The 18,874-nt window shown below is 38.5% G+C and overlaps 1 protein-coding gene across 4 annotated transcripts in view; it reads right to left on the bottom strand.

Moving 5' to 3' along the window:
- The window catches only part of LOC131681615 (PRL-1 phosphatase), a 199,398-nt gene that overhangs the window by 37,975 nt on the left and 142,549 nt on the right, over window positions 1-18,874 (bottom strand). For all 4 annotated transcript variants that reach the window (XM_058962514.1, XM_058962517.1, XM_058962515.1 and 1 more), the window contains exon 2: window positions 1,401-2,238. The gene's annotated coding sequence lies outside the window, so the exon portion shown is untranslated. The remainder of the gene's footprint in view (window positions 1-1,400; window positions 2,239-18,874) is intronic.

Below are 18,874 nucleotides of genomic sequence, written 5' to 3' on the forward strand. Positions count from 1 at the left end.
TGTTTGAACATAATCAGCACGCAATGTTTTATTTTATTTCTAGAATTTCATTTTTGCCAGATTGAGTTCCATTTGCATTGTTAGAAACTGTTCCACTTCCCGAATGGTTGGTCTTACGGGACATTTTGAAAAATCAACAGCAACACAGTTCGCCCGCAGCGGGTACTTTTTGCTGGGTATCGACACTCATCACTATCATACAGCTAGGAGGGCAGCGATATATTGTTATAATAGACATCGACAGCTTTTTTGCTTTGCAAATTAAACAAAGCGACACATGAGTAGGAAACTTGTTTGCCTTGTAGGTCACAGCAGATCACCATTGTTTAAGAACGAGAGGAGAAGATAGACTGAGGTTTTTTTTCTTTTAAGACGAAAATATTGTAAGGTTTGACATTTTTTGTGGAATAAATAAAGGCGTAAAAACTTCTTGTTTTGATGGTTAAATACATTTCTTATTCAAGACTTCAGAGACAAAATTTTATTACCTTTAAGAAATTATAATGATTTGATTTCAAGAGAAACTGCAAGCTTGTAGTTTTCGGAACATCTTTCGCGTGCAGAGGCAGACGTTATTTTGAAGCCGCAATTTTGATTTTTACCCAGGTAATAATTTTTACGAAGTCATGAATAATAAACGTATTTAACCAGCATGGTTTTACAAAGGTTTTATAGCAGCATTCTCAAGGTACATTCAGCTTCAACAAGAATGTCGTAAAACTATCTTTTGGTTTTATGGAGGTTGGAAAGGGTTGAAAAACGATGTCTTAAGGAGGGGCTCAGGAGTTTTTTTTAAACTGCTCATAAGAATAATTACTCTTGAGAAAAATAGAGTTTTATGGATGTTTCTTCAACTGGTGTTGCAGAACTTTTAAAATCCATCAATCATATAAAACTACATGCGCTAGTCAAAAGGATTCACTCATTCGTGCTTCGATTAACTGCCACAAAAATAAAATAAAACTAAATAGAATTTCTATTGTTACGTGGGTATATACTTATTCTGATTTATGCTTCTTTTATCCGTGTATATAACGTAAATATTTTAACTATGATATGTACAACTCTACACCGTTCGCTTGAGACCAGTGAATGAAGCGAACATGTATATGCACGCGCGCACGATATTTCGTACACATGTTCATGGGAAAATGTATATTTTTATACACGCAGCATTAGTTTTTAATTGTGATTCCAAGTCAGAGCTATTCTCAAATAATGACATGTTTTTTTCCTTCCATAAACTTTTCACTCTTCTAAAAATCAGGAAAATCAATTTGAAAACGTGTCGGTTGCAAAGTTACATAGCACTTAACTCTTCGAAAGATAATATTGCTCCCACAGTAATAAGAATGATGTTTATCTTATTTCTACAATTCAAATGTAAAAAAAGTACTTACCCGCAAAGTTTTCAGCCACCGAGTCGTAGCAAGTAGTTAACAATAGTAACTTGAATCCCAACCCAGGGATCAGAATATTTAGGAGACTGTGATTATTGTAAATATTTCCACAAGTACGAATAATAAGGTTGACACCGATTCTCGCCTCTATTTTCCTCTACACGATCCTAATTTGCACTGGGGAAGCCGTCAACACCGGTGAATGGGGCGATATCGAAGTAGGGACGTTGGAAGTGACAATTTTTGCTCAAATACCAAACCGACAATTTGCAGGATACTGTATATCAACACGAACAAAGATTTTGTGCTCAGGTCCAGTCTATTCTCCGTAACTTTTCACCTGTTCTCCAAACAGTAGACTTGCTTTCGTTCCTAAAAGGACACACCGATGACACACTCTTCCGATTCTTCGGTCCATGCACTTTTCTTCGTCAAACGAGCGGCTACTCCGGCAGAGTGTGCCAACTGTTTACTTCCTTGCGATTACTCAACTCCTCACAAAACTGTTGCACTTCCTGCTCCTACTCGACGGGGCGGACACTGCTACGCTCTCGTTCTCCTTCTCCTTCTATCGCCTCGCTCGGGGTGGGGCGGGGTGGTCTTCACGGCGATTCACGACTCCAAATGAATGGGACGGGTGGTGAGTATGTGAGTGTGTATGTGTATGTTGACGGTGGCGGTGACGGCCTCGGTGATTGTACAGCTATGCGTCCGCAAACGGGATCGATCTCTGAGGGCGCGTACCGCAACGGGGGCGTGCTGCTTATTTGTGTTGTGCCTGGCAGTACTCTGCGCTGTCTAGCTGAAACTCCATAGAGGTTGGAACGAGCCGCCACAGCTGTAAGGGAAAGACAAAGAGAAAAGGTACATAATTAGTAAAAGATTGTCTAATCCGCACGGTACTGAAATGGAAGTTGAGTTTCCCTAATGAAGAAAAATTGCAAAGGCAGTGCAGCTGAAAAGCATCCACCTGGGTCGATGGTAACGAAACAGGCTAGTTTAAATTGAGAACGATGAATTGCGGGAAATCCCCAGAAATGGTGCCAAAAATGCTATGCGCAGATGGCTGGTTGTATGGATTTGTTTTGGTTGGCGACAACAAAAACAGGGAAAAACAGGTTATGAATTGTAGTTTGCAGTCGAATTAGGTATTTTCAGTGATAGTAAAAAAAGGACTATGGAGATCATTAGAATTGTGAATTTTTTGTCAAACTTTTTGGGATTTATAACGTCGTATTTCTTATATTCGCTGTAAGGTAATCCACTTACATCTTCCTCTAGATTTCTCTCATCATGTTTTGTACTGTACCCATACCAATTATAATTCACCCTATCATTCCAATGTAATCAAAGCGTACTACTGCTGGCATTTCTTGAAATTTTGGGTATATTTTTGTATTGCTTTGTAAGCTAATATTAAGCAGTATATGTAATTTGACTCTTTCGAAATACCAAAACGTAAATGAAAAACTGAAAAGGTGGTCCTCCCATCAGATTATTGAATTCAAAATTCAGTAGCTGTGCCAGTGAATGCACATCGAAACGAAAATACTTAAAGCTTACCAACACAAATTGCTCATAAATTACACCATTCGCAATCATCACAAGACAAGCTGCAAAGCAAAACAAATAAAGTTTTTCTTGATAGCAGATTTCCCGTTTTCTTTTCAGACAATATGGGTAAGGCCGTATCGCATCGGGGCAATGATGGCTAGTTAGTGCAGTCGAGTGTATAAAACTGTAATATATCTGTCAACAAAAGGCACAGAGATCAGTGCTTAGTAGTTCATCAAGTGTCATTAACTAAGGTTCTGGTTGCAATGAAAACAATAATTCAATCGAAAAAAAGCACATTCGCCATCATCCGCCATTACGTTGAGGACGAAAATATACAAACTACTCAGAACAAAATTATTAATACACCTGTCAAACGAAATTGCCATCAAGCGGGACGAGGCGATAACCGAAGCGCAGTAAAAACCATTTGTGTGAAATCTTTCAAAAGCCGTGACAAGAACCGAAACAAACCTCAAATTGACTTCATGTCTCTCACATAACGGTGGAGGTCACCTTTTCGCATCATTCTGCATTTTTTGCGCTGGTGCGATAGCTCTCATCAGGTTTAGTATTTAAGGAGTATGTGTGGGGCTCGATTTGTTTATAGTAACGGCCAGTCAAAGTATTGACAGAATGCAGTATGCGCCAACAGATGGATTACACGTACTACTTGGAGGTAATCGGTTATTGCGGTGCACATTTTTTCTACTATCCGAGATTGAAGTATCACGACGCAAAAATCCTTTTCTATATGTGCCTATTTCTTAAGAATCAAAAAGTAATTGGTTTTTCCCAATGACAAATCAGTAGGTACCAAATTTAGTGAAACATACAATTTAATAATACTTATACACAGCTATACCAATACTAAAATCTTTGAGATTCGAATGGCTGAATTGGGTTCATATTCTGTCTTTCTGCCCTACACGATTGGTTCGCGATACCGCAGTTCATTCGCGAACTTGTCAAATTTCCAAGATTATTGCAATATTCAACAAATACCGTTTTACACAATTCCCCAACCCGCAACAATGTCGCTAGCGATCTGTGACCTTGAAATTAAAGACGAAACCGCACCCACAGAAATAATTTAAATGCGGTGGTAGCGTTTTTTTTCGGAATCAGACACCGCCAACTCGACTACAAACGAATTTAGATAACAAACAAAGTGAAGTGAAAGCCGGTAAAGAAAAGAAAACCCAACCAGACCAAACAAGACACGTTATTACATCGAAAAATGCTGAAGATTTCGTTTTTCACACTCATTTTCAGGAGTGTGAATCTATTTCTAGCCAATATCGCGTTATTTGAATATATTCGACAAACTGTAAACATTTTCGTTCCTGTCCTAACTTCTGACGCCGTTTCTCGACACCGTTTAGAAGTGACAGCGGATGAACCATGATGGATGATGGATTCTTTGTGGTGCTCTTAACCTGTTTTCAGTAAGTTTGTTTATTTATAATTTGCTGTTTACTTCGTATTACGCATGCCCAGTAAATTTCTTCAGTGTCTGAAATGCGTGCAAAATTGGACTACTCGTTCTGTTATTAACAACGACGTGGGTTACATTTTGCTCGACAAATAAACAGCTGATATAACTGACGATAGATCTCTTGCCAACTCGTCCGTAGGATTAGCAACATTCTCTAAAAATCTCATCTCAGCTGAATAATTTGTCTAATTAGGAAGCTTTGTATAAGTGGTCAAAAAATTGTTGCATTTTATCATGCCCTAACTGAGTTTTGAAAATAAACAAAAACAAGAAATTTAAGCTGTTTCATTAACATTCCAAACGAACCACTCGCACAATCCACTTCAAAACATTGCCATTTTCACCTAATTAACAATGTTTTAATTCTTTTTTTTTCGAGAGTTGTCCTGTTGGAGCTGTAGAGCTAGGTTCTCGGAAGGGCTCCCCGTCAGAATCAAATACTACAATTTGCAGACGAGACAGGCAATGTCGCCCACTAAAACACTGCTTTAGGCCAATTGTAGCGGACCGTGATTCTGAATGTGATATTCATTGTACGGTTCCAGTATGTGCGGGCGTAGGGACTCGCGATCGCGTGTATCATCGCGAAGGGCTCGAGCATTTGTACGTTAACGTGTTCGATCGCGTGTGCCTTTGTATGTCGCATGTGCTAACGTGTATGTAACTTTGCGTGTATAAATTCTATGTTATAACCATGTGCCTTTCGCATATTCGCGTGTGTTCTTGGATAATCGCGCGCGGACCGTGAATTTAATATTCTATTTTTGGTGTACGGCTCCGATGTTGTAAGAAAGTGAGATCTTCCATATCACTAGAGTTCCCGGACATGTCGCCATGGAACGTGTTGTCTAGTGGATATGAGCTTTATATTTCGATTGGTCCTACTGAATGTATGGACCTAAGTTATTAGGATTTTGTAACCGTGTGCCCATTCCTATATACGCGTGCGTTCTTGGATGGTCACGCGGACCCTCATTCTGATAGTTCGTTTTTGGTGTACAATTCACGATTCCCTCAATGAAATATTTTCAAACTTGCTGGGGATATACTTGAATACTATATCTTTCGAATGCCAAGTACAAAATAAGTAGACAAATATTTTTTTGTTTATAAAAATCAGACCAAACCTGTGGGTGTTTGCTGTTAGCATTATGAAACATGTCACAAAACTTCAAATCGCCATATTTCTCGAATCTCTCGATGGATCATTTTGAAATTCACTGATACTGCATCTTCCGAATTCCGTATGCCAAATTGATGGTCATTTTTTGTTTATAACGGTTTTGAGAACACCGTGGATGCATATGGAAGGATATTGATGAAAATTCATGGATGTTTTTAGTTAAGCGCTTTGTGCACTAATTTTGATTAGATTTTCTTAAAGTTCAATACAAAATGCCTAAATTTTTTTCAGTCGTTTTTATCATTTTCTTTTTATATCCATATGCTAAAGTCATTAAAAAATAGATTACAAACTGATATTATTGGAAGGATGGTGAGGTGTTTAGTGTTATGTTAAACTGAAATCACTTTCATTGCTGCGCTGCAACTGAAATAAAATAGAATTCACCACTTCTTTTTTCGAAAGTGAACATATCTTTTTTCAACTTTTTATTAATTTATTTATAATTAATAGCAACATACATAGTGTGGTCCTAATGATAATTTTTTAATCTATTTAAAAAGTCAGATTGTAATCTGCTACGTGGGATGTGAAGGTTGAAGCAATGATGGCACCGTTAACTCCATAGTTAGTCCGGCGAAGAAGCATTCGGAGGAATATATTATATTGAAGGGCACGAGGGCGAACGATCATATTTATCACACTGAGAAGCTCGGGGTAGTAAATTCGATCGTGCAAAATATCTGAAACCGTCATAGCACTGGTTAGATCCCGCCGCAATGTATCGAGTCCAATAAGCAAACCAAAATTTTTCTCGTAACTTGGGTTGTTCCAAGGCAATTGACGAACGGTAAACCAGACAAATCTGCGTTGTACTGTCTCAAGTCGATGAGCAGCGTTGAGATAATGAGGATTCCACACAACTGAACAATATTCCAGTGTTAAACGAACGAGTGACCGTTTTTTCTTCGAGAACGTAATGACCGCGCATTTCTTTAGTATAACTTGAGGTCGTCAACGAATGACAACCGTGGTCCTTCTAAACAAAAGTCGACATCGTTGAAATACAGGATAAAAATCAATGGACCGAGGTGGCTGCCTTGCGGAATACCACATGAAGCGAAGAACTCTTCGGATACACAATCACTTATCTTGACTGCTAGACGACAATTACTGAGATACGATTGCACCCAACGGAGAATATCAGTACCAAAGCCAAGTCTATCCTATTTTGCCACTGCAATAGCGTGATTAGTTTTGTCAAAGGCAGCTGAAAGGTCCGTGTAGATAACGCCAGACATGGCATCTGTCACATATGTTGTGAACGACAGAAGATTCGTAGATGTTGAACGTTTCGGCATAAATCCATGCTGAGTCTCGGAGATATACTGTTTGCAGTGGCTGGAGATGGATTCCAACACAGCCATTTCAAACAGCTTAGGAACTGCGCTTAGCGTTGTAATACCACGGTAGTTGTCGACTTCAATTGATCACCACTTTTATGAACTGGAAACATGACGGAAGATTTGCAGAGGTCGAAAAATATTCCGGTTGTTAGCGACAATTGAAACAAACGATAAAGATGTTCAATTAGACCGACAGAGCATTTTTTAAGAATAGTAGTTGGTATATCATATGGACCTTCATTTTACCAATCGCCAGTGTCGATATCGATAGAGTTCAAAGACTAGTATGATTGAGGTACATTAAGTCGGTGTCGCGTCGGACAAAACACTCCAGAACTTTTCAGAGAATAGTCGTAAATCTTCTGTGAACTAGAGCTCGTACGCCCTCCATAGCCCATCGTTGAAGCAACTCGGATTCTTTTCTTTGCTCGTTTACATGCTTCCAGAATATTTTAGGATCTGACAAACGTTGAACTTTTCGCAAGTAATCGGCATGGCAAAGCTTAGAAGTTTTTCATAGACTTGGTTAACATACACGTAATGTCGCAGCACGCAGCCTCCATATTTGGAATACTTCTTCAGAGCGGCTCTTTTAGTCGATTTTAATCGTCTCAACTGGGCAGTTTTCCACGATGGGTACTTAGGTTGATGGTCGCTGCTTTTGGGTATATAGTGATCGATAGCATAGCTCAAAACATTGGAAAATGTCTGAGCTGGAACGCTGGCATTATCACTGTCGAGAATTTTGTTCCAGTGAATATTCGACAAGAAGTCAATAATGCTATTGTAGTCGGCTCTTCTAAAGCTATAGCTGACGGTGTCAGAAATATTGCAGTCATGTTTCACACGAATCACTTCAAGCACAATATGCAGGGGAGGTTGGTGTCTAACAATCTTCACCAGGGGGGGGGGGGGGGGGAGGGGGGGGGCGGTACTGCGGTAATTTTTGGCGTGTAGTCAGATTTGCTCGAAAAGCAGAGATCGATGATTCTGTTGTTCTCGTTCACTACATTATTTGTTTGGCGCAGCAGATTTAGACTGTAGTAGTCGAGCAAACTGGTGATGCCAGCATGGAAAGATGACAGTTCGGGATCTGCGAACATAAATCCGTCAGAAGCAGAGCGCCATTTTAATCCGGAGAAGTTGAAATCACCAACAATCAAGATCTCGTCAACCAGGCTTGCTTGAGCGGAGTTCCTTTCCAGTGACACAGTGTGTGCATCAATTAATATCAGATGTCGAGTGCGGTCCGGTGGAAAAGAAACCACACAGAGAAAAAGTGCGTAACCAGCCAGTCCTGTAATCGTCGATTCCTGTATTTACACCGCCGACATTCTGGTAATATATTTGTAGGTTTGAATGCTGTGGTTGACTGGACGCAAGGAGCTGATCAGTGCTTGCATGAACAAAATCAGGATCGCACTTGCCGTTGGTATCCATTTGGAAGATCCCTTCGCCACTCCTGCACACAAGCCTGCGACGACTGGTCAACGTGGGCTGCAATGTCTCGACTGTGGCAGGCGGATCAAGGGCTGCCATAGTGCTAGTTGCAGTGCGTCGCAGGGTGCGATCGTACATACCAGCATAGCATAGAGTGCTTAATCCTTCCGTAGTCGTTGTAGAGCCGAAGGTGCATAGAGAGACGTGCTCGCGAATGACACGGCAGCAGTCTCGTATGCTCTGATATGCATAAACGGGACATCCACATACTTCAAGTTAACAGGAGAGCGTATAGCAATGCGAGCAGCAATATCATACGCCTGCAAAGCGGGTTGACTTTGAACGGAGATAGCATCTGATTGTCGAACTTCGGATGAACATTTACATTCTAAGTATTTACCTGAGCTTGAGCTTGTGCAACCACCCTTGGCTGCTACTCCGTTATCGATCTGGACTAGCTGAAGTTGCACAGGGAATCATTAGATAATTTGCTTGGAAGTAGCGAAACATCTTTCAATGTGCAATTACCAGGAATTCTAAAGTGTTTATTGATCAATACCGGTGCAGGCCAGGTCCGAACGTAGATCGCGGAAGAAAAGGGAGAGGATGTTATTCCGATACTTGCTTTTGGTAGAGGCTGTATATACTACTGCACACCCCACAAGTATCACGGGAGGACCATGTTAGTAAGTATAGGGGTGCAATTCTTCACCAGAGACTTCACTATCTAGACTAGATATCAACGCATCAACTCACAGACCGGATACCAACGGCTTTACTTCCCTTCCAACGGAAGACGTGACCACAGATTATCCCCTCAGAAAAATCTCAACAACTTCGGCTGGGATTGAACACACACCAATTGGAGAGGGTTGCGGTCACGCTTCCTACTCAACCACAGTTGCCGAATTACATTCTAAAGATTTACATAATAGCATAGAAACGAATTCTTCATGTTCACCGAGTGTACTGGAAGGTGAAAGAGTGTTTCCGGCATCGAATGCATCGGGTGTTTGCATCTGTAGTCCATCCACAAAAGAGTCTATGCACTATTTGCGGCAAAAGCGGCATTGTACTACAACGCATTTTTTTTTCCAAAATCACGAAGCTGCACAGTATAGAATGAGCGCTGATTTTCTAGTAAACAGGGTAATATAAACGGTAAAGTTCTTTACAGTATGTATCTCGACAACTACTCTATTTACACATTGAAGTCCTTTTAAATTTTATATTACCATGTTTACCTGGAAATAGTTGAACGTTGAACGCTTATGTGCATTTTTCTAACATAATGAATGTATGAATAAACCTTAATATTGCACAAGAGATCTATTGTTGCCTTGCTTTCCAAATCGTAAAACAACTTTTCTTTCGGTTTGATCAGTTTACACCAGACACCCGGAGGGGGGGGGGGGGGGGGTGTCTGGTGTAATGGGGCTGTAATGGGGGCTTAATGAACTAAAAGCACACAAATGAATATGACAATAAAACATTTTTCTTCGTATAGATATGACTGAAGCAAATCAGTAACCGGTTTTCGATCCCTCACGAACTGTCAATTCTCAACCTTCATACATGATCCAACGATCATCATTCCACTCAGACAAGACCAACGCTAAACAAACAAAGAAATTAGTTTTCTTCAGTCCAAAGAAATGTCAGCTCGATTGGCATCAGTGTTTCCTTACAATGCTATCAAATCAACGAAATGTGAACCCTTAAAAAGCCAAAACAGTGAATTGAAGAAAATTCGCCCCTGACACCCAGTGATACCAAAAGCCTCGCTTTTGCCGTTTTATCATTGAGAGAGATATGAAAGTCCGAAAGCGCTCGATCATTTATTTCTAATTGCAAGTTCATTAAAACACTGGGATTGCAATCCGCTGGCCCTCTGAGACCTATTGACTTTTTGAGGACTACAATTGCATATGATAAAATATGTGTAATTGTGAAAATAATCAAATGTCCTGTGTTAAGCCAAAGAGGACCAAGCGCCATTTTGAGATACCTGGTTAAACATCGCTGTCGCATCGAATGAAGCACTAGAAACACATACAAACATTTATTTTTGAGTTCTCAAGTGGTAAACGAAAGCAAATAAGTATTCTTAAATTTTCTATGATTGTGGTAAATTATCGAAAAATGAAAAACCAGGAAAAAATTATTGTACATAGTTCGGTTTGGATCTAGCAAAACTAAAATTGCATAACCAAGGTGAATCATTTTCAAAGATAGCACTGTTGATGAATCACTTTATAAAAATAGGTAATAAGGAACGCGGACGAAAGTAGCTGATCACCGCCCTGCGTTAACTTGTTACACTACTTTACGAAAAACTGGCTTCGAATTCAGCACACTCAAATTGCCTAACTGGTCATATTACTAACGCTTAAGGTCGAACTGTTTCTGCTACTGAACTCAGCTTTCCAGGTCAATTGTTTTCGAATAGGCCAACCATCGAGAATACTAGATGAAGTAATCTAGTCTTCATCACTTGAATCCAATTTTACCCATCGCATGCACTTCCAGGCTAGCCCAGCGTCGAGTATCTAAAATTAGCCTATGATTCAGTTCCCCGACTAAAGCAAGGCTTAATTTCACAATGTACGGCAATTACTTTGCAGCTCCACCTCCCCCCCCCCCACCAGCACGCGAATCCACCGCACTTTGGACGCCTCCAATGCTGACGGGTCACACCAGTGGGCCCACCCGGGAGGGATACTGTGTAGAGAGTGAGATCGGTTGCAAAAGTGAAAGTTTTCCTGTTGCTAATCTACTATTGCTATTAGTACTTTTTTGCGACAATCTAGACAAGTTTCTTTTCCGACTGAGAGAAAAATGCCACATTGCTTTCGAGTTTTCGCAAATATATATATATATATATATATATATATATATATATATATATATATATATATATATATATATATATATATATATATATATATATATATATATATATATATATATATATATATATATATATATATATATATATATATATATATATATATATATATATATATATATATATATATATATATATATATATATATATATATATATATATATATATATATATATATATATATATATATATATATATATATTTTTTTTTTTTTTTTTTTTTTGAATTTAAATGATATTCAGCTTTCTAAACGGTGCTGGTGATTGGGCGTACAAATATTCTGTGGGTAGTTAATATAAAAAAAACATTTAAGCTTTGAGTAGAACAGGGTCAGACAGCTAATTGCTTTCCATATGTGTAGCATATGGCGTAAATAAATTTTTTGTATGTTGTGAAAATTGTTTCAAAAATTTAATACGTTATCAAGATAACTTATTCTTCGCAATATTGTGTTTAAACAGCATAACAAATTTAAGGATAAATTTCATTTGTTCTTAGCTGCCATAGTCTATGAACAATGTCGTTGTTGATTTTTTTTTTGTATTGGCGTTGTATTTCGTATTCATGCATCGTATTGTACTTAATAAAAAAAACCAATGCAATGATATACTTTAGGTGTTTAAACTATGGTATGTCTGCTGATAACTTTTCGTGCATTGATAACAGCTGTGTAAATTACCATTTGTAACCTTCTGGCAGTCAAGTTGGTCTGCCACAACACTGATGAGACGAAGTCGAAACATACATTACTCAATTTGCGCAAAGTATTGTGCCCGTTGGGTATAAATTGTTCCATCCAATCTTTTCTTTAACGAGTGCTACGCATTAGTTCGCTAGCTCAAATCAGGATTCAATTTCACTATATTTCTCATAAACAAACATAACTTTGTACTTGCGTACTGCACTCTACCTCCCGACCAATTTTTTGGTTATGAACGCAAGTAGTGTTTCCATTTTTGGATTGCTGGTGACTATCAAAGTTATTTACCCTGATACTAATGAAACGAAGTCGAGTCGCAAATTCCTTGACATACTACTTCAAAATGTTATATGACGGGTTTGTACCATGCACTTGACGGGGTTTATTTTTAAACGAGCTCTCTGGAAGTCCAAATGAGCCGTTTTGACTATTACTTAAACGGAAAAACTGCTTTAGGAAATATCGAATTTGTACTAAATTTTGCAAATTGATGATTGAGAGATATGAAAACTGAAAAACGGATGCACTCAGGCAAAAAATACAGCAAATTTCATAGGAATTATTTTGTTAAGTCGGTTTGCTATGATTTCATGTTCCATAAGGCATCTTTGAATTATCATAAGACAATATTATACATTTCTCTTATGTTTTTGAGAATCGTAAGATGCTCGTATGAAATTGTATCGATTGACATATGCAATAAGCTATACAATTTTAAGCTATGTTTTTCATATTAATCTTATGAAAACATAGTGTTGTTACTTTTCTATTCATTAGAAGATAAATCTTATGAATTTCGCTATATGTTTTGCCTTAGTGTAGGTATTCTGAACTGAATCATTTATAAACATAGCACAGAAAACTACGACTAGGTGAGCTGCATGTTTGAAAGGAAATGAGAAAAATCTTTTGTCTTTTGTCTAATATTGGATTTCTGTTGATAAATATGTGATTATGAAGGGTCGAAAAACTTTTTAGTTAAGGCAAGATTTATACATATATACTGTTCATTATTAATAAATAATCGAAAACTTATTTTAAAAGACAAATAATAAAATTACTATTAAACCTATTTATGTAGGAACACGTGCACCAGTATATACTGCCACCTCCTGTTCCCATAGATTCAAATTCCATCGATTTCTTCCGGCACGTGCAACTAATGCTATTTTTACTCCAATGCAAGCGAGCTCGAATTTTAAGGGAAGTGTGATATTTTTCAATTATTTTTAAGCAATTTTAAAATATGAATCTTTTTGTAGTCGCGCATGATTTGAGTGTGATCAAGCATGAGATTAAAATATGTCGGTTCGGTTTACATCGTAATTAGGGATACCCACCCTAGCGCTCATGTCGTATTATCTTTTCCCACTGGTCTTTTTCTGAGTCGCAAAAGAGAATAAATCGTCATTTGTTGTTAGATATAAATGGAAAGTGAAGGCGAATGGCATATTGGCGCGCGAGAATCTTTCGTGATGGAAACGTGACAAGGTTCTTCCGAGAATCAATGTGGCATTCAAAAGTCGATTTCCTTCTGTAAGATTTTTTATTTATTTTTGCTGTACATGAATAATTCAATAAAATATTATACTGTATGGGATCGGCAACGAATCAACGGGTGTGCATTCTCAAGTGGCGGATGAGATTGGAATATCCGAGCCAGCGCTGAGTATGTGACCTTCAACTATCAAGATCATTTTCATTGAATCGGATGGATCATTGATGATATTGATATGTCCACCATCGAATTGCAAGATGACGTTTGGGTTTGATTGGTCGTCATGTACATGAAAGATGATCACACTTGGTGTGTTCAATCGTCTCTTATCTCGCTTGAACTGTAAATCTTGTTCCTGGGATTGCCAAGATGCTTGATCCGATTGAGATGATTGCACATACTCTCATATAGGAATTCCTCGAGCAAATCGGATTAGTTCCGGTATTGAATCTGTTATTTTCGGGAATAAGGATGATTTGTATCTAGTTGTAGACATAATACGTTGTGTTCAGTTAAAGAAAATAGCAAGAACAATTACGTAATTTATCCGATGATCCGATATGAACAAAATGTCTACTAAAAACGACGTGAGTGACAGCTTTTCCATGGAGCAGAACCACTGTGCACCAAAATCAACGACACCATAGTCATTTGACCGAATACTATTTTTTATTAATATTTTGATTATAGAGGTTTTAACCATAGGGTCATTCGCCTCTTTTCGGGTTAGAGAAATCTTTCGTTGGAAAAATCTCCAACCTTATATGCGGGGTTGGCAAGCGAACTTAGGTGAGCTGCGTACAAGGCAACCGAATACTACTTGGCCGTCTACAATTAGACCACAAATGGCCGAATGTCAATTTACCAAAAAAGCAAATTTTATCATGCAAATAGTTTTTAAGTACTGAATTCTATTGTTTTTTTGTCTTGTATGTCTAAGCTGGGCTCCAATATTTGATGTATCGACTTCAACAATTGCTACGCCTTAAGGGATTATATACAAAGTTTTTTTTCAAGAGTTGTCCTACTGGAGCTGTAGAGCTAGGTTCTCGGATCGGAAGGACTCCCCGTAAGAATCCCACTCTACAATTGCTGACGAGACAGGCAATGGCGCTCACTAAAACACCGCTTTATGTGATATTCATTGTACGGTTCTGGTATGTGCGGGCGTAAGGACTTCACGGTCGTGTGTATCATCACGAAGGGCTCGAGCATTTGTACGTTAATGAATTTAATGAATTTGTTATGTAATAGGAAAGGTATTCTTTACCATTGGACCGCTCAAAATTATTTCATATTCACGTCTCGAAAACAATCGCTAATTTTCTAGCTCAAGTTTGTTTTCCATTTTAATTCTTTTTCTTTTAGAAGTGCTTTCCTTTTGCTAATTTTTGTACTCAATTCCCACGAACTACACATTTTTGTGAGATAATGGTTGGATTTAGCTCAATGGTATGTTTAGAAGAATTATAGTAAATAATACGAAGCCTGTCTTGGTTAAAACATTTGAGTTACACATGTTACCGCATAGAGGGTGCCAACACTAACCTTTTAGCGGAGAGAGATAGAAATTAGGTGTCTTTCACAAAGTTGTAAAACAGGCATTTTTCAATAATTCTTCCGAACATCTCGATATTTTATCTCTCTTCTATGAAAAGTTTGTGTTAGCACCCTCTATGCCACAAGTGGAACTAAAATTTCCTAACAAAAACATAACTCGTATTATGTACTACAATTCTTCTGAACATACTATTGAGCTAAATCCAACCATTATTTCACAAAAAAGTGTAGTTCGTGGGAATCGAATACTAATACACAAACATGCACTGCTAGGCTCCATGCAAAACTGGCTCAGACATCACCTCGTTAAAAGTTTACTAACTTCTTTTAACAAAGCCGGATTGCCACCAGCAATCTTCGACAAAGCTGTAGACAATTAAATTATCTTTCTTATTTTCACTTACAGTGATAATACGATGCATACAATGCCACCTAGCGGCGAAAATGCGACCTAGTGGATTTTCTCCTTATAAATTGTCTAAAAATCTCATACAAACTTCAGGCACGTTAGTCCGGTAGATTGACTTGTCCGATTTGCTTCAAATTTAGTTGGTGCAAGTACTCCTGGTAGGACTAGGAATCGACTTAGGGGTGGGCCGATTGAGTTTAAAAAAAAAAAAAATAAATAAATTGGGCTGTCTAGTACGTATCCTTTAGATTTATCATAACCCAAGGGAATTATATTTCATTTATCAAATCTTCTGAATAAACCGCAATATAAGTTTGTTAAAAACGTATACCTTTACTTGGAAATAGTAAACTCGAACATAACGAATCCCAATTATTTTACCTAGATGCAGTGTGGTGTCTGGGGATCCACGACAGAGTGGGATTACGAGTAATTCGGGGAGGTACATACCAATATATTCCAAAAATAAGATGTTACCCGATTCCAAACTCAAAACTAGAATTATCTGCAGGAAGACTCTGCTAAGTCTGTAGACCAAGTAACATACACCTGTCTGCGTATGGCGGTAATAAAATTGGAGCGTTCCACGGTAGTTTCCTGATAACTCCCAAATCACGAACAGAATAGACTATTTCACTATTTCCTCCTTGTATATACTATACTCACAGCGACTAGGAGTTAGTAAGCGTCCGAAACATAACCGTTTGCCTTGATTAACGTTGACTGCCATTCCGTTCAGCATTACGTCCGTTGTAGTATGTAATTTTAAAATAATAATGTCTTCTTGTAGCACGGCAGAATCAAGTCTCGCAGCGATAGAACGGAACATTTTTAAATCATCAGCGTACAATAGTTTTCCATATTTGACACGACTTCATAGGCCAATGAAAAATAATATTAAAATAAGTGGGCCCAGGTGACTGCCTTACAAGATGCAGGTGGATATATTGAACATACTAGACCGGGTATTTTTTATCCCGATACACAAAAACCGACCGGAAGAATACTATTGTAACAAATTAGTCAGTCATGCCGGTAATCCTATGAGTATAAGAGAAGTATATGACTAGTTAAAAAGATAAAAATGATAGGTAGCATTGAATAACTTAGTATTTCAATACTTTTACTAAAACTTCTGAGCTTATTGGTTGATCTTTAAATCTAGAAGTAGGAAGAAAAGGTAAATCAAGCTGTACTAAAGGGAGTAAAGCGTGTCACCTGCTCTGTGGAGTTTTGTAATACATATGGGTCATTTCGCACTAAATGATCGCGAAAAAGTGCAAACCTAAAATCGACCGTTAGGGATTTGAACCTATTTTGGGAGAATTGTTTGTCTATGGCCGTTATATAATAATCCAAACCACGGCTAGGCCCATGGTAGCACCCTGACGAGTTGTGAAACGCCTATCCAAAATGTGGATAATGGCCTAGATGAACAATTCCACCAAATTTGGTTCAAATTGGTGGTAGTCGACTATACGTATCTCGGTCACTTCGTGTGATTGATCACACTTGAACTTAAACTTTAATGAATGCAAAATCTAGAATAGCTCGCGCTAGAAATTTTTCATTGCGCCATGTACTGAACCAAATATGAGCGTTTTTCCATTGTTATAAAATAACACATTATTTCAAAGAGATTTCGACTAAAGCATTGAAAATTTTCCGAAAAAGCAATTGCAGAACCAGACCTGAAAATAATTTAACATTTCAGTGAATTGGCAACACTACAACCACTCCTTCTCAAACTAACTATCTGAAAACTAGGCTCAAATAGTTCAAGTGTACTTGCTGGTCAACAATAAGAGATTTCAGCCTCGCACGCCTACATTATCATATCAGCTCTAGCGATCAGTTTGTTCATTCGCCACAGCGATCGTGCGGGAATATTGCTAGAACTATTGTCTTCGTCTATTCATCTGGAACGCTTCAGTAGAATCTCCGGCTGACATTAGACAAATAAACGTGTTTAGTATCACATATCTGATACAACCGAGATTCGCTATAAACCAAACTGTATGTACGTCTATACTTAAAAACAATTGGATCGTTACTCACATAACATTTTTGTTAATTAAAATATAAACACTCGATCGTACCCCGTTTCACGAGTCTACCGGAAACAGTTTGGAATTCCGTTAGCACAAACTCGATAACACGTACTCAATATTACACATTCAAAAAAGCACTTAAATATTATAGATATGTGTATCGTTGCACGGAACAGATAATGACTCGTGCGACATTTCTGCGGCCTGATGAACCATATCACATCGCATCACACGCTGGGAAGGACAGTATGCATTCGTACGACTTCGCCATCAACACTATTATTACGCTTCAGCTAGATCCCCATCCCCATCGCTACTATTTAACCCACTCGCAGCAGGAAAATGACGTTACACAACACGGACACAACTGCGAGTTCCAGAACGGATCCGGACAAATATCAAATTACGTTGATACATACTGCCTACGTAAATCTAGCCAACCCTCTCAACCACTCAATGCCAGAGGTGCTTACGTTCCTTGCTTTATCACGAAGCCGTGCGTCTTTGACGTGCGTACTTTCTTTGTTTATCAAATAACGGGACCCACATTTCGCTGATTGAAGTTATCAAAAAAGCGAGCTGTAAACAGCTGTGTAAAAGACTCGAACGAATCACAACAATACTGAGTTCTGTAGAAAATACACATCACGCGATGACAGCTGACTTGAGGCGATTGTTTCGACTATTCTCATTGGTGTGAGTATGAGGTGATTTTCCAGCCTGAAACAAGCGTGATTTGCCGCTGGTCGGTCAGCTACATAGGTAGATTACGGCGGATCAAGCCGCTATCCGAAACATCAAGCAACTGAAAACGGCTTCCATATGAACTTTTCTAGGAAATCGTTCAAGTAAAAAGTAATAAAACCTGCCTCAGTTATGTGAATTATCGTCATCCACTGGTTAACGAACGCCGCCCACCCGGATTGATGTGCGTTACGGGATGACCCTTGCCGTCTGGGATGAATGGCGCATATGGTGGTAATTTGAAGTCCGCGAAGATTGACGTCAACCAGAGCGCGTGCCTATGTTGTTAGGTTAGGTTTTGGTTGCGTTTTAGCATATCGGGAGACTATGACGATGGTGATCTGTAACAAAAACAACAACAATAGCTAAGCCAATCGGTGACGGTAGTCATGCGTTGGATTGTTTTCAAAATAGATTTTTGCGAACCTGAAATTCGTACACTCATTAAATTTCTGCTGGTAAATTTTCTGGCTGGATGAATGGAGGACGTTCGATTAAATAACATTCGATTCGATACGATTTTGTAAGCTTTGACAGTGATCTGTTGCGTAGCAACACGACGGTGTATCAAGAGAAGCGAGAA

Source organism: Topomyia yanbarensis, chromosome 2, assembly GCF_030247195.1.
Source record: "Topomyia yanbarensis strain Yona2022 chromosome 2, ASM3024719v1, whole genome shotgun sequence".
In the NCBI taxonomy this organism is placed as follows: Eukaryota; Metazoa; Arthropoda; class Insecta; order Diptera; family Culicidae; genus Topomyia; species Topomyia yanbarensis.